We start from the raw sequence: 24,557 nt of genomic DNA, 5'->3' as shown, positions 1-24,557 counted from the left end.
GGACTGGATTAGGGGCACTTACCTTCCTTCCTGCCAGCCAGAGCCATTTGCCTCCTCCCTGTCCCTACTGATTGCCATGTCTTAAAAAAAAAATAGGTGATCGGGAGGATGTGCCCATAGAACTATATGCAAATAGAGTCATGAATCTTGCATATATGTCTATGTGTCTATAGGCTTATATGCAAGATTCACAGCTCTATTTTGCGTATAAGTCTATGGGCACATCCTGCTGATCTCCTTTTTAATTTTTTTTTCAGATATGGCAATAGGCAGGGACAGGGAAGAGGCGAACGGCTCTGGCTGGCAAGAGGCAGCCGAGTGCCGTTCCGCGTCCAGTCCTCCTGGAGCAGAGGTAAGTGATCCCGATCCGCTGAGGATTCCTGAGGCCAGATTCCAAAGAATCCGGCCTCATTTGAATCCGCAGCAGATTTCTCTGATGTCCCTAGAAACTACTCCTGTCAGGGATACCCCCTCCCAGTAGAAAAACCCAGGCCTCTAGGCTTGATCTTTTTACCTTTCCTTGCCTCTGTAGGCCCCAAACCTTTACAGACGTGTATTCTCTATTAAGCAAGAATCAATTTTTGCAGGACTACGGATGTATGCTAAAGTCAATCGTGCTCACCATTACACAAGAGAAGAATGTGTGGAAATTCTGAAGAAAGGGCACAGGCTAAGTGTGACCTCATCATAAGCCTCATGCTACCACGAGGCAAGCTGGTTATGTGTATTACCTGGCCACGGGAAGAAGCAAACTGTATGTGTCCTCGTTCCTACTTTTCTATATTACTCATTCCTTGCACCAACTTTACAGAGGTAACGATGCAAATAACTCCACATGGTTGTGTATTTTGAAATTCTGGAATATTTGGTAAATCATCTCCATATTTAACTTAGGAAATAGTCCAGGCAACCTTGTGAATAAGAGGCAGAAAAGCTACCTCTGAAATGTGCAAAAGTTTAAGGACCAGGGAGCTCCACCAGGGAGTGCCCTTCCTGCCTTCCTCAACTTCTCACACCAGGGAATGCTCTAGAGACCCAGCATTGGGAGGCCCGCAAAATGACCTGGGAACTCTGGATGCGGTGCGGGGTGTCCTCAGAGTCTCCTTGCGCAGCCTCAATTAGAGGCCCGGGGAGAAGGGTGGAATGGACTTCTGCCCGCTCCCTTCAGCCTTAGAGCTACTGAAGAGACTTCTCATGGGTTCCGGAGATGAATTCATGCATCTGTTTTAACATGCTTTTGGCCCCCTTGGGGCTCTTTCAGAAGGAATCTTCACCATCATAAGGCATTTCCTGGCCCTCCTGACAATGATGCCTTCCCTTGGGAGCCAGGGCAGGTGTCAGCAGTTTGCTCTCTTTGAGCACAGGCGTCCCAGCATTTGCCTAAGGCTGACAGCATCTTTGGAGGCACCAATCAGCCTTGGCAAATGTGGATAAAGGCTGTACAGCCAGAGAGTATAAAGAAAAGAAAAGAATCATGACAATTTCTTTAGATTTATCTTTAGGTTTTAAGTAAGCTAAATGTACATCCCCCTTGTGGATTGAGGGTTTATTTGTGGTGTAATTTTGTTCAGCCCTGTTAATGATCTTCTCAACTGCAGTGTGTTCCTTTTAATTCACCTCCTATGCAGTTCCAGCCCTTCAACTGATGTACTTCTTAATTTGTTTACCTGCTCAGGCAAGAAGCTACTTCATTCAGAACATAAATTCTGTTTAGTGATGACAAAGAACGCTGAACTGTGGCTGCTGTCTTCTGAAGTAGCCAGAGATTAATTGCTACTATATTAAATCCAAGAAACGTAACACCAGGTTGCAGTAAAAAAAAAAATACATTTCTTCAAGTAGAAAAGCAAAGATGCATTTAACATCCTGCCTAGTTTGGTACTAAGAAAGAAGTTGACAATTACATTATTCGTAGGGTGCTTCCAGATGGGGCTTTTATACTGCCATCACCCTGCCTCCTTCATGAATGTTATGGGCTGTTAAGACAGAAAAACTGTTAGAGGGCCATGCTGCCTTCTTGTTGGATGTGAGGGCAGGGAAACAGAGGGACAGCTCTGTCCTGTCCCCTGTTTCCAGGTGCCAAGTCCAGTTCAGTGAGCCAGGAACTGAGCATCCAAACCAGGCCTTTAAGTGTGACTATGCTGCAACCAGGTTCAATTTTGTGAACCTCAGAAGCAAAAGAGGAGTAGTAACTTCATGGAGAAGGGAGGTAGCAGGACATCCTTGGGAGATAGGAGCCTGGTCTGCCATTCCCCATTCACTTCTCCAAATGACCCTTCAATACACTTAGCTGGTGACAGAACCCTAGAGGATATCTCATCAAGTTTCTCCTCTCCACATGTCCAAGCTCTGCATTTTCAGTGATCTACATGGGCTGAAGCGACAACAACAAAGTTGTAATAATGTCTGTCTTTTGATCTCTTTTAGCCCATCATCCCTATATTTACACAGAATCTGCAAGAGGGATACAGGACATATGGAAAGATACGTAAGTTACACTTCATACTTTCTTAGGAGTGTATTTTGTAGATAGCATACCTATGCACCCTTAGTTAGGAGTAATCCTTGCTGAATACAGCAGGAGTTACATCTGAGGAAAAAAAGCAAGAGGTCAGGCTGTAGGTATTTTTTTAATCTAGTTTATGCACATAGGAATTTGGTAGGCTTCCATATCTATTCTGAAAGCTGATTAAAGTGTGGTATACATGGGTTTTCCCTTCTCCTACATTTTTATTACGGAGCATGGCAATGGATGTGATGTAAAACTTCACATGTTCTCAGAGGCATTCCATACATTTCTCTGATGAGAAATACCTGTGAATGCATCAGTATTCATGCTTTCTATACACAGAGCTTATAGATTGCAGCCATGACATATGTGGTGACTCATGCTAATTTCCTCAGATTTTTCAAAACAGATGCTACATGTGCAAGCAAAGCCCCGGCTAATTTCAAGAAGACTCTCTTCAGTCTCTCAATTGTTTGTTGTTGTTCAGTCGTTCAGTCATGTCTGACTCTTCGTGACCCCAGGGACCATAGCACGCTAGGCCTTCCTGTCTTCCGCCCTGTCCTGGGGTGTGCTCAAGTTCATATTCATTGCATCGGTGATGCTATCAAGCCATCTTATCCTCCGTCATCCACTTCTTTTGCCTTCAATCTTTCCCAGCATCAGGGTCTTTTTCAGGGAGTTTTCGCATTAGGTGGCCAAAATCTTTGAGCTTCAGCTTCAGTATCTGTCCTTCCAATGAGCACTCAGGGTTGATTTCCTTTAGGATGGACTGATTTGACCTCCGTGCAGTCCAGGGGACTCTTAAGAGTCTTCTCCAGCACCACAGTTCGAAAGCATCAATGCTTTGGTGCTCAGCCTTCCTTATAGTCCAGCTCTCACAGCCATACGTTACTACTGAGAAAACCATAGCTTTGATTATACAGACCTTTGTCAGCAAGGTGATGTCTCTGCTTCTTACTATGCTGTCTAGGTTTGCCATAGCTTTCCTCCCAAGGAGCAAGTGTCTTTTACTTTCATGGCTACAGTCACCATCTGCGGTGATCTTGGAGCCCAAGAAAATAAATCTGTCACTGCTTCCAATTCTTCCCCTTCTATATGCCAGGAAGTGATGGGGCCAGATGCCATGATCTTAGTTTTGTTAATGTTGAGTTTCAAACCAGCTTTTGCACTCTCCTCTTTCACCCTCCACAAGAGGCTCTTTAGATCCTCTTTGCTTTCTGCCATTAGGGTGGTATTGTCTACGTATCTGAGGTTGTTGATAATTCTCCCCGCAATCTTAATTCCGACCTGTGATTCATCTAGCCCAGCGTTTCTCATGATGTATTCTGCATATAAATTAAATAAGCAGGGCGACAATATACAGCCTTGTCGTACTCCTTTCCCCATTTTGAACCAATCGGTTGTTCCATGTCCAGTTCTTACTGTTGCTTCTTGGCCCTCGTACAGGTTTCTCAGGAGAGTCTCTCAATACCTCATCCCCACCTTCTGTTGATTTCATATACAGGTCTAATGAGATGGCTTAATGAAAAAACTGGGTTCGTAACTTTTCCAGCATTTGGATACTTACCAGTCAAATTTCGAACATATATTGGACAACCAATTCCATATGATCCAGATATAACTGCTGAACAACTAGTTGAAAAAGTAAGTGCCCTAAGATTCTGGGAAACCATGAGGAGAAGGTCATGTGAGTTTTGGGATTAATAATCATGAATGTTTTATTCATTTATCATACATACTAAAAATGAATTCAAATTGTCTAGTGCCTATGAGGTTGGAATCAACAAATTGGCTCACCCAAAAATGAGACAGTAATCTCTACATTCACATGGGACTCCCTGGGTACACAGAAGTATGTAAGTTTGTAAGTAAAAAGATCTATAAGTTTGAACCCCTGCCAACCCCCATGCTCAATGTCCTGACAAGCAGCTGTAAGCCTGCAGGATGTACAGGATACTGACCTGTACATTGAGGGGTGTTATTGAGTGTCCTCTCTGACCACGCGTATGCCCATCCACACATTCGTAGAGACCCACAGTTAAGACAGCAATCCTCTGGTCCCTGGTCACATCTGGGGTGCCAGAGGACAGCTCAGATTCCCCAATCCAAAGTCAGAGTCAGTGCTCTGACCTTGGATCACGGAGTTGGAGCTCCCCTCCCCCTCCCCCTCACAGCTGGAGCAGAGGGAACCGTGCTGGCTGCCTCTCCAAAGTCCCAAATGCAACCTTAGAGAGGAGGGAAAGGGGGCGTTCCCATGGGCAGGGGAGGGGAGGGGACTGGGGAGGCCGGCTAATGAGGAATCCTAACTTTTATTAGAAAGAATTTCAATGAATTCAAATTATAGTAAGGTCTTATAAATAATTTTCTGGACAAAGCAATTGAATAAAGTGATTTATTTAAATTCACCAACTCTACATTCTCAACATTTGATTAATCTTGTAGCTAAATGAATTAGTGGCAGAAGTAATTACTGACAGTTATAACCTTTACAGATTGAATGGAAACAGGTCCTACATCTGGGAAAATCATGCATTTTTTAATGATGGGTAGGAAGGACAGAAAAGTAGAAAAGGATGAAGATGAAGCAGGAACATCTTATCCATTAGCAGAGAAATGCTAGCACTCATAACCAAATAATTTGAAGAATATGTAGTAGGCACAATAGAAGGAGCTTAGGAAACTGAGGAAACACTATTGCAAAAGACAGAAGAGAAACAGAAGGAGGGAGAAGTATTACAAACAAATTTTATGTAAATACAGCCGTAAAGGGCAGCAACTTACAAAAGGTGATGCTTTACTGCCACAAATGGCGTAAAATATACCAGTTATGGCTGGAATTTTCCTGTGATAGGCTAATGGTAGCTTCCATTAGCCTGTCACATCTTTTTGAAAGCTGGAGAGTCAACGTCTTGCAGATGCCGAGGTGAAAGCGGCCAGTCCTCTATGGACTCCGGAGGTTGGATTCTTTGGAATCCAGCCTCATTTGAGTCCGCAGCAGATTTCTCCAGCATCCCTAATGATGACCTATGTCGTGACAGACAGGGAAAGTGCGACCCTGTTGATTCTCCTTGAGTTGTCAGGAGCTTTCAGCATCATCAGCCGTGGTATCCTTCTGGGATGACCGTCTGACCTGGAAGGGTAGAGTCCTTGAGGTGGTTTCATTCCTATTTGGATGGTCAGCTCCAGAAGGTGGTGCTTGAGGGATATTGCTCAACACTGCGGCCTGTGTAGTGTGGTTCAGCGGGGGTTGGGTTTGTCTACCATGCTATTTAACATCTACATGACTCCAGTGAGTAGGGTCACCTGGAGTTCTGGAGTATGTAGCCATCATTATGCTGATGACACACTAATTTCAATATTCATAGAATAGTGGGGTTGGAAGGGGCTAGAAGACCATCGAGTCCAACCCCCTGCTCAATGCAGGAATCAAAGTCATAGCATCCCTGACCGATGACTGCCCAGCCTCGTCTTGAAGGCCTCCGGCGTGGGAGAGCCCACACCTCCCTGGGTAAGAAGACTCTCTGTGGTCTCCCAGTGTGATCCCAAGCTTATCTTACTTTCATATAGCCTAAGAACTCATGATAAGAACTGGGCTTGTAACCTTTCCAGCATAAGGATTCTTACCAGCCACATTGCAGACGTGTACTGGAGAACAAACTCCATACAATTAGCATAGCAAACCTTTTTGAAAGCTGGAAAGCTGCTCTATGAACTCCAGTGGATGCAGTAGGGTTGCGGAGAAATCCATGGGGCCCCAAGTGGCCCGGACGTCCCTGTGGCAGAACCCCCTCCGGAAAGGACATCGGGGGAGTTGCACACCCCTAGTCATCATACAGGGCGATCAAAGCAGTTTCCGTGCCAAAGCCCCACTTGAGCCACGACTCACATGGAGCCAGATAAATGGTCTCATCCAAGAGCATCTGGAGCTGATGTCGAGTGAAGATGGAGAAAGGAAATGATTGTCACTCTCTGCCAGTATACAACAGCTGTTGGTGGCATGATTTCTCCAACATAGGTGAAAATTGGACTAGAATGCTAAATTGTAATGATGCGAACAGGGGAAGTTTAAATGAGTTGTTAGAATTATGGCCTCTTTTATAGCAAGGCCCTAAGTATACCTTTGATTCTAAACCTATGGGGTTTCCCCCCCTCTTTCCTTCTAATAGGCAAAAATTGCATTCGAAGCTTTGCGAGAGAAACACCAGAAAATACCAGGAAATGTACTGAGAGCCCTTGGGGAACGCTTTGGGAAGCATCACAAAGATGAATAGTGTGAATAATGACCTGCATGGATATGACCTCTCTGCAGTGATCCTCCCAAGCAGCTCTAAATGGATTCGGATGGATTCCAGAGGTCTCTCTCTCGGTGGGTTTTCATGCTGGTGGGGCTCATGCTCCTGTCGAACCCCTGAGTAGTCATGGAATGCAGAGATGACTAGGAGCTTTTCTACATGAGGCCTTTGTTGTGTGCTCATCATTCCCTAATTATAGGTGTTTATAGATTTTTGAGACAACGCTATTTGCGTTGTCCTTATTTTCACCGTAGTCTACGTAAATCTTTACGTAGACTACAGGGACCAAATAAGGAACGTGAATGGCAGCTCCCTATGGGGGCCGCCATTAGCCGTACGCGGGTTTTTTTTTTTTTCAAAGTCACCCGTGATAGGCTACGTGATAGGCCCCAGAGGCACAGAATATTAGGACAGGGATACCTCTTCTACTCTCTCCCCAGCTGGCCAGTTAAACAGTTGGAACTGTTTTTCTGCCTTTTCCTAAGACCTTGGTGGACTTTTCTATGTTTTACCAAGTCTTCCTTGCTCTGGGGAGATTTGGCAATGTCTGGGGAGACGTTGAGCCTACCCCCGCTCACTTTCCGGAAGGCACCTACATTACAGAGACACAAGAAGAGGGTTTTTAGGCACACTTTTTCCTGGCTGAATGAGAATGTTGTTGTAAAGGGGAGCGTCCACTCTCTCGGCTATATGAAAATAGCTTGTGAAGCAGCATGAACATACCCACAAAAAGTATAAGTGAACCAACACTTAGGGAGCAATCCTGTCTGGATCGACGGTCGCCTCCAATCCTGGGGGCGACCGCCTATCCAGCGCAGGGCAGGATGAACAGTGAGGAGTGGATCTCCTCACAGCTCCCCCTGGCTGTTTTCATGGCTAGACAGCCAATTCCGGCTGTCTAGCCGTGGGACCTGAGAACATGGGGAGAGGCGGCCGGTCGACACATGGGAAGTGTTGTACTGGCACTTCCGACCTCCCCGCCCCACCCCGCCCCCGGGAACGCCCCAGTTTCCCCACCCTGCGCTACTCTTCCAAGCACAGAGCGTGGGGATGATCTGCGCTGCCTACAAGGTGGTGCAGGGTGGGGAGGTCAGTTCTTCGGGAACTGACCTCCGCGCATGGGCTCCAAGGCCGTTTCTCAAGAGCCAGCCACTCCTATGGTGGTCTAGCCGCTGACTAGAGGCCATGGGATTGTGCCCTTGGTGGATTTCATCTGGCGAGGAAATTTCCTGCTAGGTTACTTTGGCAGCTGTGAACTCGTATGTGAAGTTATAAGACACATTTCCTCAAGTGAGGACCCACCTTTTGTTTTTAAGCACTATATACCCAACATGGGTTCATTCCTTCATCTGCTGTTTTGGGAGAACTGGACCAGTTTCTGAAAAGGTAGTGAGAAGTAGGGATGTCAGAGAATTTTGCCATGAATCTCAGGGAGGCCGAATGCCAGCACATTCGGCCCCCCAAAATCGGTGGTGGAACGGTCTGCCCCCCCCGACCCCCCGGGACGGGACTTACCTTGGGCAAATCTTCCTGGCAGCAGTGGCTCTGACGGCGGTTTGGCAGTGATTCATACCGCCGCCATACCCAGTAAAAAACAAACAAAAAAATGTGATAGGCTACGTAAAGATTAAAAAAGATTTACGTAGCCTATCACGGCTAGATTTTTTAGAAAAACCGTGATAGGCTACGTAAATGTTTATGTAGCCTATCTAGGGATGGCGGAGAATTTCTCCCCGAAACTTCGGGGGGCCGAGCGCCAACGTGTTCGGCCCACCGAACAAGTTTCGGGGAGAAATTCTCTGCACCCCCCGCCCCCCGCACCCCCCCGGGACGATGGCGACCTGCCGCCGCCGCCATTGCAATAAAAGAAAGAAAAAAAAAACCCGCCCCCGTGATAGGCTATGTGACGACTATTTGCGTTGCCCTTGTTTTCGCCGTAGTCTACGTAAAGATTTACGTAGACTACAGCAACCAAATAAGGAACGCGAATGGCGGCTCCCTATGGGGGCTGCCATTAGCGTACGCGCTTTTTTTTTTTAAAAGTCACCCGTGATAGGCTACGTGACGATTGACGTAGCCTATCACGGCTGACTTTGCAGATCTAGCCGTGATAGGCTACGTTAATCGTCACGTAGCCTATCACAGGGGCGTTTTTTTTTTTTTTAAACTTTCGAGTTCGCGGCCGGGCGAGGCAGGAAGCCTCCTCCCCGGCCTGAATTTCGGCCGGGCAAGGCAGGAAGCCTCCCCCCCGGCCTGAATTTCGGCCGGGTGAGGCGGGAAGCCTCCCCCCCCCAGCCTGAACTTCGCGGGGGGAGCAGCGAAGCGCCTCCCCCCCACCGCAAACAAGCTTCGAGGACAGGTAAATCACTTTCGTCCACCCCTAAGCCTATCACGGCTGATTTAAAAGAAAAAAAACCCGCATGTACGGAAATGGCGGTGCCCATGGGCGCCACCATTTGCGTTCCTTATTTTGACACGTCTTAGTCTACGTAAACATTTACGTAGACTAAGACGGTGAAAATAAGGGGAACGCAAATAGCATAGATTTGCGTACGCGCGGGTTTTTTTTTCCTTTTAAATCAGCCGTGATAGGCTACGTAAACATTTACATAGCCTATTACGGCTGACTGCAGGGACGCAAATAGCGGCGGCTATGGCCGCCACCATTTGCGGAGCCGGCTGGCCAGGAATTGGGGGGGAGGGATGGAGCGCCTCCCCTGCCAGCCAGAATTTCAGGGGGGAGGGACGGAGCACCTCCCCCCCCAGGCAGAATTTCGGGGGGAAGGACGGAGCCCCTCTTCCCCACCACGAATCACACTGGCAAAATGGTAAGTGACTTTCGTACATCCCTAGTGAGAAGTGGTAGTAGCTGCAATTGATTCTAGTGCTGAAATGCTTCCCCGTGTACACAGATGTTTAGTAGACCGATACAGAGTAGATGCCCCTTCATGGATCACGCCTTCTTGTGGTGAAGGGGCTTGCGTAACTCAGTGAAGCCATAAGCTATGCCATGCAGGGCGACCCAAGACAGACAGGTCATGGCGGAGAGTTCTGACAATATGTGGTCCACTGGAGAAGGACCCACTCCAGTATTCTTGCCAAGAAAAACCCATGGAACATATCACAAGGCTAAAAGAGATGACGCCGGAAGATGAGCCCCTCAGGTCGGAAGGTGTCCAATATACTACTGAGGAAGAGCAGAGGGTATTTCCAAGTAGTGCCAGAAAGAGTGAAGAACAATATTGTTCAGAAACCTGGAATGTAAGATCATTGAATCAAGGTAAGCTGGAGGTGGTCAAACATGAGATGGCAAGATTGAGCATCGACATCCTGGGAATCAGCAAACTAAAATGGACAAGCATGGGCGAATTTAATTCAGGTGACCATTATATCTACTACTGTGGGCAAGAATCCCTTAGAAGAAATGGAGTAGCACTCATAGTCAATAAAAGGGTGGGAAAAGCAGTACTGGGGTACAATCTCAAAAATGACAGAATGATCTCAGGATGAATCCAAGGCAAACCATTCAACCACTGATGCCGAAGAAGATGAGGTTGATTGGTTCTATGAAGACCTACAACACTTTCTAGAACTAACACCAAAAAAAGATGTCGTCTTCATCATAGGGGATTGGAATGCTAAAGTAGGAAGTCAAGAAATCACCGGGACAACAGGCAAGCATGGCCTTGGTGTATAAAATGAAGCAGGACAGAGCCTAATAGAGTTTTGCCAAGAGAACACGCTGATCATAGCAAATACTCTTTTCCAAAAGCACAAGAGGCGACTCTACACATGGACATCACCAGATGGTCAATATCGAAATCAGATTGATATGTGCTTTGCAGTCAAAGACGGATAAGCTCTATACAGTCAGTAAAAACAAGATCATGAGCTTCTTATTGCAAAATTTTGGCTTAACTTGAAGAACGTAGGGAAAACCACTAAACCATTCAGATATGACCTCAATCATATCCCTTATGAATATACAGTGGAGGTGAGGAATAGATTTAAGGGATTAGACCTGATAGACAGTGCGCCTGAGGAACTATGGATGGAGGTCTGTAACATTGTTCAGGAGGCAGCAACCCAATCCATCCCCAAGAAAAAGAAATGCAAGAAAGCAAAGTGGCTGTCTGATGAGGCTTTACAAGTAGCTGAGGAAAGAAGGGAAGCAAAAAGCAAGGGAGAAAGGGGAAGATATATCCAATGAATGCAGAGTTCCAAAGAATAGCAAGGAGAGACAAGAAGGCCTTCTTAAATGAACAATGCAAAGAAATCAAGGAAACAATAGAATGGGAAAGACTAGAGATCTCTTCAAGAAAATCAGAGATATCAAAGGAACATTTTGTACAAAGATGGGCATGATAAAGGACAAAAAAGGCAGGGACCTAACAGAAGCAGATGAGATTAAGAAAAGGTGGAAAGAATATACAGAAGAACTTTACAGGAAAGATCTTAATGTCCCTGATAGCCATGATAGTGTGGTCACTGAACTTGAGCCGGACAACCTAGAGAGTGAAGTCAAGTGGGCCTTAGGAAGCATTACTAACAACAAAGCTAGCGGAGATGACAATATTCCAGCTGAGCTACTTAAAATCCTAAAAGATGCTGCTGCGAAAGCGCTGCACTCAATATGCCAACAAATGTGGAACACTCAACAGTGGCCACGAGATTGGAAAAGGTCAGTTTACATTCCAATTCCAAAGAAGGTCAGTGCCAAAGGGTGTTCAAACTACCATACAATTGTGCTCATTTCACATGCCAGCAAGGTTATGCTCAAAATCCTAGGGGTGCACGAAAGTCAATTACCTGGTCTCGCAGCTTGCTTTGCGGTGGGGGGGAGGCGCTTCGCTGCTCCCCCCGAAGTTCAGGCCGGGGGGGGAGGCTTCCCACCTCGCCCGGCCGAAATTCAGGCCGGGGAGAAGCGCCCCATCTCCCCGGCCGCGAACTTCAAAAGAAAAAAACAAACAAAAATGCCCCTGTGATAGGCTACGTAACGATTAACGTAGCCTATCACGGCTAGATCTGCAAAGTCAGCCGTGATAGGCTACATTAATCGTCACGTAGCCTATCATGGGTAGAGGTGCACGAAACCCACTTACCTGGTCTCGCAGCTTGCTTTGCGGTGGGGGGGAGGCACTTCGCTGCTCCCCCCGAAGTTCAGGCCGGGCGGGGGGAGGCTTCCCGCCTCGCCCGCCCGAAATTCAGGCCGGGGGGGAGGCGCCTTGCCTCGCCCGGCCACGAAATAAAAAGTTTTTTAAAAAAACCCCGCCCCCGTGATAGGCTACGTGATGATTAACGTAGCCTATCACGGCTAGATCTGCAAAGTCAGCCATGATAGTCTACGTAAATCGTCACGTAGCTTATCACGGGCGACTTAAAAAAAAAAAAAGCGCGTACGCAAATGGCGGCCCCCATAGGGAGCTACCATTCGCGTTCCTTATTTGGTCGCTGTAGTCTACGTAAAGATTTCCGTAGACTACGGCGAAAATAAGGGCAACACTATTTGCGTTGCCCTTATTTTCGCCATAGTCTACGTAAATCTTTACGTAGACTACAGAGACCAAATAAGGAATGTGAATAGCGGCACCCTATGGGGGCCGCCATTAGCCGTACGCACTTTTTTTTTTTTTTTAAGTCACCCGTGATAGGCTACATGACGATTAACGTAGCCTATCACGGCTGACTTTGCAAATCTAGCCATGATAGGCTACGTTAATTGTTACGTAGCCTATCACAGGGGCGTTTGTTTTTTCTTTTACTTCGCTTGTAATGGCGGCGGCGGCAGCCGGTCGAAAGACCAGCTGCCGCCCCCGCCCCTGACGAAGACCTGCCGAACCGCCGCCGGGACCCGCCACCGGGAGGGACATTCGTGAAAGGTAAGTCCCGTCCTGGGGGTGGGCGGGGGGGCGGGGGAGCAGAGAATTGCTCCCCGAACAACCTTCGGAGGACCGAATGCGTTGGCGCTCGGCCCCCCGAAGTTTCGGGGAGAAATTCTCCCACATCCCTACAAAATCCTTCAAGCTAGGATTCAGCAGTATGTGAACCGAGAACTACCGGAAGTACAAGCTGGGATTCAAAGAGGTAGAGGAACTAAAGATCAAATCGCCAACATTCGCTGGATCATGGAGAAAGCAAGAGAATTCCAGAAAAACATCTATTTCTGCTTCATTGACTACGCTAAAGACTTTGATTGTGTGGATCACAACAAACTCTGGCAAATTCTTAAAGAGATGGGAGTGCCAGACCACCTCACCTGTCTCCTGAGAAAGCTGTACGAGGGCCAAGAAGTAACAGTAAGAACCAGATATGGAACAACCGATTGGTTCAAAATTGGGAAAGGAGTACGACAAGGCTGCATCTTGTCGCCCTGCTTATTTAACTTATATGCAGAGCACATCATGAATGAGCCAGGTTGGATGAATCACAGGTCAAAATTAAGATTGCCGGAAGAATTATCAACAGCCTCATATTTGCAGACGATACCACCCTAATGGCAGAAAGCGAAGAAGTTCTAAAGAGCCTCTTGTTGAGGGTGAAAATGGAGAGTGCAAAAGCTGGTTTGAAACTCAAACGAGTCCCCTGGACTGCAAAGAGGTCAAATCAGTCAGTCCTAATGGAAATCAACCCTGACTGCTCATTGGAAGGACAGATACTGAAGCTGAAGCTCAAATATTTTGGCCACCTAATGCGAAGAGAAAAGTCACTGGAGAAGACCCTGATGCTGGGGAAGACTGAAGGCAAAAGGAGAAGGGGACGACAGAGGATGAGATGGCTAGATACTAGATAGCATCACCAATGCAATGAATATGAACTTGAGCACACTCCGGGAGAGAGCGGAGGACAGGAAGGCCTGGTGTGCTATGGTCCATGGGGTCACGAAGAGTCGGACACGACTTAACGACTGAACAACAACACAGAGTAGATGGCCACCAGGACTGCCTTACGGAATCATACAGCAGATGGACTCTCCTGTGGACTCCCTGGACATACATCAACCTGCTTGAAGCCCCCATGCAAGCACTCCAGAGGCAGTGCTGCTGCTCCCAGGAGTCCAAGGGCCCGTGAGACACAAACGTGCTGCAGGCAGTGCTAACAAACATGCCCAACACCTAAGTGAGAGAATTGTAGGGCTAATGCTTCCTATGCTTCAAATCTCATATTGCACAAGGTCTCTTGTGGACAGACACCCCTTGGAAATGAAATTCCATCTCTCATTGGTATCTTTCCATGTATTTGTGAACTCAAGTCATGCACACCATGCACGTCATTTAACTAGGGCGCAATAAGCAATGAGAGCCACGCTATAAAATATTTTCTTCCAGCTTCCAGTCTATGTATTTATAGGACATCTGAGCTCAAGGGCCATTGAGACTTACTAGACACATTTCTTGCACTACGAGCCCAGTTGCCTGGAATAGCTGTAGGGAACCCGGAGCTACTGTTCCACTGTCAAGGACATCACAGGCGAGTTGGAGGGAGGGTGCCTGTCTCAGACAGCAAGAGCAGCTTGATGGTGGCAGGAAAGAGGCGAGAAGCAAGCTGGCAGTATGATGTCATGCGGTGACACGGGAGCTAGGCATATAGGTGTGTTGGCAGCAGCTCAAATTTGGGAGCCTGGGTCATGGGACTGCTGGAGGGAACTGCCCGCTTCCTTGTCCTGGGTCCTTGCTAGACAGTTCGCAAAAACAACACACCTGTGTGAGTTCGGATGCGTGGGCAGGTCTCCCGCACAGCACGCCCGGTCTCTTCTATGCCCTCCATGATTACAAGAGTGTGCAACTCTTAGTGCAGTAAGCTTTTTGTTCCAAGTCTTTTCCTCTAGTTACAGCACTGAGGACTGGTGAAGGTTTAGGCATAAAATCAGGGTGAGAAATCGCACCTTCGTCCCTCCCTTGACGGCTCTAAACCAATGGCGCGTGCTCACACATGCACACACGCACAGCCTACTCGAGCCTTCACTTTCCACCCACAGCTGTTTCCTTCATCAGTCTGAGCCAGGAACAAGCAGTGCTCAGTGTCAACTTAGGAATCAGCCCCAGCTGCCTGCCGGCCCTCTGCATGGCTGTTTCCAGCATGAGAAGGAGGATGCCTTGATCTGATGAATCGGGGGGGGGGGGGTCACGACACGGAATGAGAAGCACATTGGAGAATTATCCGGATTTTCATAGAATTGCCTTTGTCTCTGATTAATACTTTTAGTTTTTTTAAAAAAGGGGAAGACAACAGAGGCACATATTACAACCACACACACAGGGATACACTAAAATACATCTAAGATTATAAGCTATCTACCTTCGACTCCCCTTACACAACTATGCTTATTATTGTTCTCTACTTCTTATCTTAGTTGTATGTCATACACTGAGTTCACAGACATTATCTCATTTCACTGCTAATTTTTAACAAAGAAAAAGAGACTTGACAAAATCCACATACATATATTTCATTTAGTCAGTCACAGATGCATGAAGCAAGAAAAGCCAAGAGTATCACACCAGAAAAATCCTCTTTTCATGGGTCACACAGTGCTTGAAAGGAACTTCCTTCTGGGTTGGGTGGGGGGAGTCAAAATGAACATCAAGCCGGCAGGGGTGGCTCAACCGACAAGAGGGGGTTGCTTCTTGCCCCATCCAGCCCCCCCCCCCCAATACAACATCATTATGAATGAAGAGCAACTAATTCACAATTCTGAAGGCCAGAAACAGCATGAGAAAGTATGGCTGTGCACCGCTTTGGCCTGAGGCCCGCAGCCCGAGTTGAAGCAGACTGCTTCGGATCACTTTGAGCCCCTTCCGAGGTGAAGCGGAGGGGGCACGAAGCACCCCAGAGTGGGTCAGGAGTTCTACGAAGTGCCTCGGTGCCCTTGGGAGCTTCGGCACCCCCAGCCCATCTGCGCGGGCACCTCTGGGCACTTGCCTGAGCCCCCCATGCCTGTCACTGCCACCTCCGCTGCCATGGCTGGTGCTGCTGCTGTGGCAGCTGCCTCTGCCTGCCCACTGGCATTGCTGTTGCTGCCGCTGCTGGCTCTGTCGCTGCCTCCATCACTGCTGTCGCCACCTCCTGAGGCCTGGATGCCGCCAGCTGTTATTGCAGGGAGCTCCCATTTTAAAAATGGAGAGTCCCAGCAGTAAGAGCCAGCATGCTTCCAGGCCTCAGGAGCTGATGACGGCAGCAGCAGTGGTGGTGGAGAAGGCAGAGGAGGAGGCGGAGGTGGAGAAGGCGGCAGAGGAGGAGGAGGAGGGAGAGGAGGCAGCGGAGGAGAAGGCGGCAGAGGAGAAGGTGGCAGAGGCAAAGGAGGCCATCCAAATCCCACTTTGAGTCTGGGGCAGAGTCCTGTGGGTGGGGCTCCGAATCAGCCTGAGCTGAATTGGGCCTGCCTGCAAAGCCATGAAGCAGCTTCCAAGTCGGATCGGGGGGTCCCTGCACAGCCCTACTTAAAAGGCAGGCTAGATACTGCCTCCCCATAGCTAGATACTCCCTCCCCATCGCAGTCCCCCACCAGTGCAAGTAAGCCCCGTTCCAGCAAACAGACAGGGAGTTCTACCTCCAGCTGCCCTTTGCCCTTCTCTGGCCACTTCTCCCTGCTTGCAAGGACAGGCGTCTTTGCTCCCGTGATTCCAGGACCGCGGTGGATCATTACTGAGATAAGGCCCTTTTGCACATTTCTTTAATGCCAAAGGAAAGGGGAGAAATAATAGGGGAAATGGGTGGATGGGTGTGTGTGTTCACTTATCCATGAAGAAGCTTGGCCTAAGGAGTCCCTTCCTAGCTAAGCTCTGAGAGGAAATGAAGACAACTCCAATGTCACTGGTCTTTACTGAGAGCAACTTTTGGAGAGATGTCAAGGAATTTATTAAAAAGCAGGCAAAATGACACAGAGGAACACAACATGCTGATGCTTTTTTAAAAAATAGTTTTTATTCCATTTTTTATCTTTATAAATGAAAGAAACAGTACTAACAACCTAGTCAACATCTACAGTTTCCAACATTACAGTATTCTTAGGAGGACACAGCAATAATGAAAAAGGGGGGAAAAGGGGGGAAAACACAAGAAGGAAAAGGAAGAAGAAAGCCAGAGAGAAAAATAAAAAATAAAAAGTTACTTAAAGGGATTAAATTTAAACTCCATTATACACAAACTTCAAATATCATTCTCCTTAAAAGCTATACCTATAACATTGCCAATATTACAATCCAGTACAGCATAGATAATCAACCTTACATTTCAATATCAGATCATCAGTCTTATGGCAAGGGAGTAGGCCCACCATTCATTTCCAGTAACCATATATTCCCCTTCAGTTAACCTATAATAGTAAAGCTTAACAATTTAACCAGCCAAAAATATTACGAATACTTTGATGAGAATCAAAGTCTCATGATAATGATAATAATAATGATAACAAAGGAGGGAAATTAAATAGGATAAGTATTATTAATAACAAATCATTAATAAATTTTATGCTATCTATATTTTAGATAGTATCATTTCTAAATCTATATATAAATGTATACATACCTGTACACACACAAACAGGAATTTTATTATACAGTATATCATGTCTAATGTAAAAAAGAAAGAAGTAAGAACGGGGATACATGTAAACAATCCTCTGGACTGGCATACTGCCCGGACCTTATAACCCAAACACATCCGCAGTACAATGATAATTGAAAAGTTCCCAGCTCATGAGGCTGGGGAAGATGTCTCCCATGACTTTGAACGCCAGCTAGCCAAGCCTCTGCCATTTCATGATTTAAAAACTTTTTCATCTGTCTTTCAAGAAGAATGCAAAATATAGCAGGATATTTGATACGATATTGCAGATTCATTTGTCTTGCCTGATTTCTCGCCTTGGTAAATTGCCTTCTTTTGTCAGCAATTTCTGTAGTGTAATCCAGAAATAACATAACTTTGTCTCATGTTGCCCCCGCCCAAAAAAAACTTCTCCCAGTTCTCTTGCCAAGCGTAAAATATGATTTTTGGAGGAAACTCTTGCAAATTGAACTTTAACAGTATAGGCAGTCCCTTTGATGCTACGAACTGGACCTGGAACATAGTATGCATGCTCCATATCAAGTAAATAATCAGATGGCAGAGCAAGTAGCTTATGCAGAAATGTATCCAAGAATTTAGACAGACTTATATCAGCAGGCAAATCTTTAATACCAAGGATACGCAGGTTCGCTCTACGAATATAAGCGGGGGTGGGGGTTGTGGACTGGCATCCAGGGGGCCAAGCTGGCACTGTCTTGCTGGGCTTCAAGCCCCAGCCAAAACCCCATAACATCCCTACTTATACCATCCTCCATTCTTCTATGAAGGATATAGATAACAATGTGGCCTACATGTACATGAAACGATACTGAAGCCATTGCTGTTTGTTCCATTTACAGGCTATGAGCTTTGCAGAATAGAAAATCTACAAAAAGGACCAGGGGTTCTTGTCTATTACCATGCAGCCATACCACTAGGCCATTACACTGTTATTTTTTTTTTTTCGCCTCTAGAGAGTCACAAGAAGATTTTGCTATTTGGGGTGGGTGGGTGGTGGAGGAGGAAAAAGCAGAACAAGCAGAATAACGATGGCGAGTGGGGGGATTGTGGTCTGATTATTGGGAAACAGCAGGATCTATCTTCTCTCTCGCTCTCTCGCTCTCTCGCTCTCGCTCTCTTTTGAAATTGTACCCGATTTAGCTGATAGAGGATTACAGTCTGCCTTAGTAGTGCGTACAATCTTATGTGCAGGTCAGCCTTCCCCAACCTGGTACTCCCCAGATGGTTTGGACCACAATTCCCACTGTCCCCAAGAATTGCCCTTCTTGACGTGGGGTGAGGTAGTTGATGCCCAAAACATCCGGAGGGCACCAAGCTGGGCAAGGCTGGGGGAGGCGCTTGGTTTTATCCATTCTTTGTTTTCAAACAGCCTCTTTCTCTTCTGTTGGCATGGAACAACATAGCATGCAGGGAGAAGGAACTGCACTGGAGGTTTCCCCCATACGAACTGCTGTACAAAAGGACTTGCCCAAATATGCCATCCCCGTTTTTGTGTAGTGCGTTAAACTAGAGGTAGCAAATACAAAAGGAGTGTACAAAACGACCTAATACTACCAAATACTATCAACAATTTCAACCATATAGAACTTAATCAAATTTATCAACAAAACCAGCAAATATCACAAAGTTCCCCAAAACACAAAAAGCTGTACATTCTCTTGATCCTTGTTACATCAGTACATTACAAATGAGGACCACTTTTCTGTAAATCTATTATTTCGCTGTCTTCCCTCTGTAAACCTTACTATGTTAGTTAACTTAACCATATATATTATTTCCCATACTTTAATAATCCAGTCATCAACTGTAGGGGCTTTCGTTTTTGTCCAGTTTGCAGATATCAGCATTCTGGTGGCTGTTGACTTGATAGATGCACTACCATCTCTATGTCATCAGATAGAACAACTGCCTTGACATAGGTTTAACCAAAAAGGATAAGTACTGGATCCAAAGGTAGTCTATATCCTGATATGATCTCAATTTCATCTATTATCTTTAGCCAATAGTCCTGAATGATTGGGCAAAACCAAAGAACATGGGCCATATCTGCATTAGGCATTTTACATCTCCAGCACCTATTATCATCCTTATGATAAAATGTGGTTAAGCCTTGCAGGCGTTAAATTCCAGAGGAACATAAAACTGAAAAAAATTTTTTTCAGGTTTGTGCTAATGTCTGCTGTGATTCCAGATCCAAGTCCAGGTGCTTACTGGAATCAGACAAGTTAGTTCTCTTTCCCAGCTTTTCTGATAATTATTATGAATTGTAAAATCTAAAACTAATTGAACTTTATAGAGCTTTATAGAATAGGTTTTCCTGATTTTGTATCATCAAATTTTCAGAGGTGGTGTTTTCCCGAAGAGGTCCAGATTTCCTTAGTAACCTTAAGGCTATACTTCTAAGCTGTAGATACTAAAAAAAATAAAGGTTGGGAGTATTGCATTTCATTCCGTATTTGTTCATATGACTTAAATGTTCCCTTGTCTATAAGTGTGGTTATTTCTGTTAGCCCATGTTTGTACCATGAAGATGGATTGCCTAAGTGTTTCATCTGTCATCTCGTCATTATAAATGATAGCTGTTGATGGAGATAAATCTGGACTTAATACTCTTTTAAGTTTCAACCAGTTGTTAAACAGGGTTTTGGTGCATGGGTTCATTCTTAAAAATTTATATCAAATTTATTACAGAACCATAGAGTATGTTTCAAATCTGTTGAGACATTATAATGTTCTAACTCAGTTGCTCTATCTGGATTAAACCATGTCTTCAAATGCATAAGCATAGCTGCAACGTAATAATTTTTTGTATGGATGGGAAGGCTAATCCACCATTCTTTGTTGGTTTTATTAAAGGTTGTTTTTTTTTGCTACTCTTGGTTTTTTCCCATTCCAGACAAAAACTAAGAACATTGTTTGCCAGTCTCCAAGTATCTTTTGTGGGATCCTTTAATGATATGTTTAAGAACAAAAATAAAAATTTTGGAAGTACCACCATCTGCATACCGAGAGTGTTACCTGGGATTCAGTCCTGTTAGCCAGCCATGCCATCAGAAGGGTCCCCAGTGGCTCTCAGGAAACCCTGGGATTCCATCAGTGTCTCAGGGAAACTATTCTAATACGACTGCTGTCCTTGTGCAGGGAAAGGCTGCTGCAAGCCTTCATCTAACCAGGAAGTGATGACCACTAGGTCACCTAGGACAACATGCCTGGAAATCCTCAACATCAAATATGAGAGCATTTCTGTGAGCTCAGATGATGAGACCGAAGGGCAGCAGCAGAATCCCTAATCCTGGCGTCTCCAACATGGAGCCCATGGGCACCAATGTGCCCATGGAGACATCCCTTGACACCCTCAGAGTCTCCCTGCTCAACCCCCAATTCTAGGTTTAGGGCAGAAGGATGGAAGTGACCCTTCTGCCCCCTCCCCTCCAGGCTGAGAGCTACTGCAGGGGCTTCTCGTGGGTTCAGGAGATGAATTGCATGTATCTGTTTTAATTATGGTGTAGGCCCCCTTGTGGTTGTCTTAGCCAAACGTATAATGATTATTTCTATATTTGCATCTATACGTATCAATTAGTAAATTCTAATTTATGGAAAGAGGACCCCGTTGTTCTTTTTTTTATTGATGCATTCCCTCTCTTTTGTTCATAGTTCATAAGTGGCCACCCTAGAAGACGAAGGCTGAGAGGTGAGAGCACCAGCTAGACTTTGGAGGGGGTCCTCAACAAGAGTGCCCATGGTGGACCCCTCCTCCATGGGAGCCAGGGCAGGGTCAGCAATGTGCTGTCTTTGAGCACTGGGGTCCCAGCATTTGCCTAAGGATGACACCAGCTCTGGGTGGCACCTTTCACCCTTGGCAAATATGGATAAAGGCTGTAATTTCAAGTTTTGAATTAAGTTGGCCAAATTTACATCCTCTTTGTTTTCTTGTTGTAATCTTGTACAGCCCTTCTCAAATGATCTTCTCAAATGCAGTGTGTTTGTTTTAATTCACTTCCTCTGAGTCCAGTAGTTCCAGTCCACCCCAATGTCCTGACAAGGACCTGTGAGCTTCCAGGAAGTACAGAATGCAGAAGCGTATATGGAGGAGTGTTAAGGAGTGTTCTCTCTGACCATGCATATGCCCATCCACACATTCATGGATAGATGCATCTGAAGGATCTTTTTAACATCGGTCGCACCACATCTAGGCAGACTTGTCCCCAATGAGCACATACATATGCAGATCTTTTTCAAAACAAGGAAGCTGAATCAAAGTGTCAACATGATTAATCATGGAGAATTACATTGTTGCAATAATGATAGTAAGGCACTTGTATAAATTCTAATACGGATTCAATGAGTTCATATAAGATGAACAGTCCCAGGTATATTAAACAAGTTAAAGGGGAGCAAAAAATAAACTGGAGGCCTGGGAGAGGGATGGGGATTTGCTTTGCCTGAGCTGCAAATTACCTGTCTAATTAATCTGAGACCAAGTATCTTGTCATGAACCAACCTATCTTCCCACAACACATACCTACTATAGAGTTATGAAATATTCCCGTTCAAGACTGGCAGTGGCTATAAAATGGTCAGCTCCAGGATCAGCAGATGTTTCAAAACTGTGTGATTACATGAAGGATTGAACAGACTCTGCTTTTTGAAGCAATATTCAATGTGATTTGTGGAAAGGATTTACAATGCTTTCTCATCCTGTAATCTCTCTCCCCAGAGGTGCAAAGATGTGGGCGTTTCCTTGGGCGTCACCTAGTAGCTTCATCCAATAGCTTCATCTGGTAGCTGTTTGATATTGGATAGGGGTGGGCACCGCCTCATTGCAAAGCCCAAATAATGAGGCGAAGCAGGCTGATTCAGAGGACCCTCCTCGTGATACAAAGCAGAGCAGAGCAGAGCCAAGGCCCCACGAGGAGAGGTGCCTCCCCCACGAAGCACCTCCTCTGCCTCGTATATTCGGAGCTCTTCTGAACGCCTGAGCCTCCCAGGCAGGCTGTCTCCAAAATGTATCAACTTCAGAATGCTCTCGCAGAGGGGCAGGAGGAGGAGGAGGGAGGGGGAAGGTGAGCGGATGCAGGAGGCGGGGGAGGCAGGAGGGAAGACGAGCGGCGGAGGAGAAGGGAGCGTGCTTTGGGGAAGGGGAATCCTTGGGCAGAACCCATGCCAGCAGTCTCCAATCAGAGAGAATGGTGGAGGAGGGGGGTATATATAGTTCGGCAAATGGCTGCGTTTGCTTGTTGTGCAAGCTGTGTCTTTGGGAGAGGGCTGGAGTATGGTTAGCCGATCTGGTGTGCGCGCGTTTGTACAGCCCTTGTAGTTCCTCCTCCTTCTATTCCTTCCTTCTCGACTGCTATCAGCCAGGCCTGCCTCGATTTCTAAAGGCAAAACAGCTACGTTTCTCCTGGGATCGGTCCTTTGTTCCATGCGTGAGCTTCCCCTTTGGGAGTGTTTGTTTTCTGTCTGAGCACCCGTTTCACCTGACTTCTATTTCTGTCACCCTCTGACTGTTTAGTTGTGTGTATTCATTTTTCTTTTCAATATTTTTTCATAAAAACATAGCTTTTCTTCACTCGTTGCTATGCCCTACCCCCCCCCCCCGCCTTTCCATCATTGTACGAGGTGCTTGCCTGGGGACTCCGCAAAGTTTCCTATTAATTAGACCCTCACAGCTTCTGGTTCCATTCCATTCTCTGTCTTTTTCATCTTTCAAGTCTGTGTTTTCTAGGTTTTTATAAATCCAATCTTAATTCGATTTTAAAAACAAACATTGACTTCTGGCCATGTTCCTCCCCGCCCTGAAGTAATATTCAACAATATTCACAATATTCACAATAAAGCAGCCTACATTCTGAAGTGATCTTTTTGTTTCTTTTCTGCCTCGTTCTTCCCAAAACAGAAATTAAAGAAAGGTTTCCTTGTCTGCTTGGTCTTGAATCTTATCATCATCATCACCATCATTTATATTCATATCCCCGCGCATCGCCTCCACTGTCCTCCTGTATTTCTTGAACTTTACCTGCCTTCCCTAAATGAAAATTAAATATAAAACTATTTTTTAAAATTTAAAAAATTATTTGCTCAGGTGGTTCTGCTTTTCTTTTGCTCTTGTGTGTCTGTGTCCATGTGTGTGTGTGCTCGTGTGGTGTTCCTCCGATGCAACACATCCAAAAAGCACTACACGCATACTATTTATACTAATTAACTTCTTATTCCAGTAACACTCCACCGTGTGTCAAAACAATCCAGTGCAATATGAAGTATCTTTGGTGTGTTGGCAGGGGCAGAGGTGGGGAGAAGTTACAGCACTTTGCTTTGTGAGTTTTCCTGGAAAAACTCAAATTTCACCTGCACCTAGCACACAAGCCAGTGGGCTGAACTGCCTGAGCGTTGGGTGTGTGTGATGTCCTTGAGGGGGGCTGGGAGGGGCCAAGGTGTCAGGTGCATGTGTGGAAACAGGGAGAAGTTATAGCACTTTGCTTTGAGAGTCTCTGTGGGAAACATGAGATTTCAACTCCGCTGAGCACAAAAATCACTGTGCCAAAATCATAAAAACTATAAAAGGTATGACTGTTTGTGTTTTCCCATGCAAGTCCATGGGAAAATGCCAAAAACAGGCAATCCGCACATCTGAATCTTGCTTCAGATTCAGATCTGAGTCAAAGCGGAGGGGGTCCAAATCGGCCCGAAGTCACTCTAGAGGATCTGAAGGAGCATCCAAAGTGGATCGGGGGGTCTGTGGACAGCCCTAATATTGGACCAGTTCACAGGACTAGGGATGTACGAAAATCACTTATCTTTCATGGATTATGCTGATGGTGGGGGGGGGGAGGCGCTCCGTCCCTCCCCCCAGAATCCTGGACAGAGGGGGAGGTGCTCCGTTCCTCCCCCCCCCCAGAATCCTGGCCGGCCGGCTGTGCTCCGCAGGGATTCTGCAGAACCGCCGGCCGGCTCCACCAGCAGCTGGACATCCGGCTGCTGGCTAGCAGGGACACAAATGGCGGCGGCCATAGCCGCCGCCGTTTGCATCCCTACAGTCAGCTGTGATAGGCTACGTAAATGTTTACGTAGCCTATCACGGCTGACATTAAAAAAAAACAAAAACGCGCATACGCAAATGTCGGCAGTCACGGCCGCCGCCATTTGCATTCCTTATTTTGGCACGTCTTAATCTACGTAAACATTTACATAGACTA

At 46.1% G+C, this 24,557-nt stretch overlaps 1 long non-coding RNA gene across 1 annotated transcript; it reads left to right on the top strand.

Moving 5' to 3' along the window:
- The first annotated feature begins 255 nt into the window (after positions 1-255).
- LOC146346956 (uncharacterized) lies at positions 256-21,340 on the top strand. Its single transcript, XR_014790113.1, has 5 exons — positions 256-352; positions 588-813; positions 2,428-2,488; positions 4,014-4,153; positions 21,019-21,340. It is a non-coding gene; the product is annotated as an uncharacterized LOC146346956 (long non-coding RNA).
- The last annotated feature ends 3,217 nt before the right edge of the window (positions 21,341-24,557 follow it).

Source organism: Heloderma suspectum, chromosome 4, assembly GCF_057233095.1.
Source record: "Heloderma suspectum isolate Gila_16-S chromosome 4, 16-S_ref, whole genome shotgun sequence".
Taxonomy (NCBI): Eukaryota; Metazoa; Chordata; class Lepidosauria; order Squamata; family Helodermatidae; genus Heloderma; species Heloderma suspectum.
The sequence above is the reverse complement of the archived record's forward strand: the minus strand, read 5'-3'. Positions and strand labels throughout refer to the sequence as shown.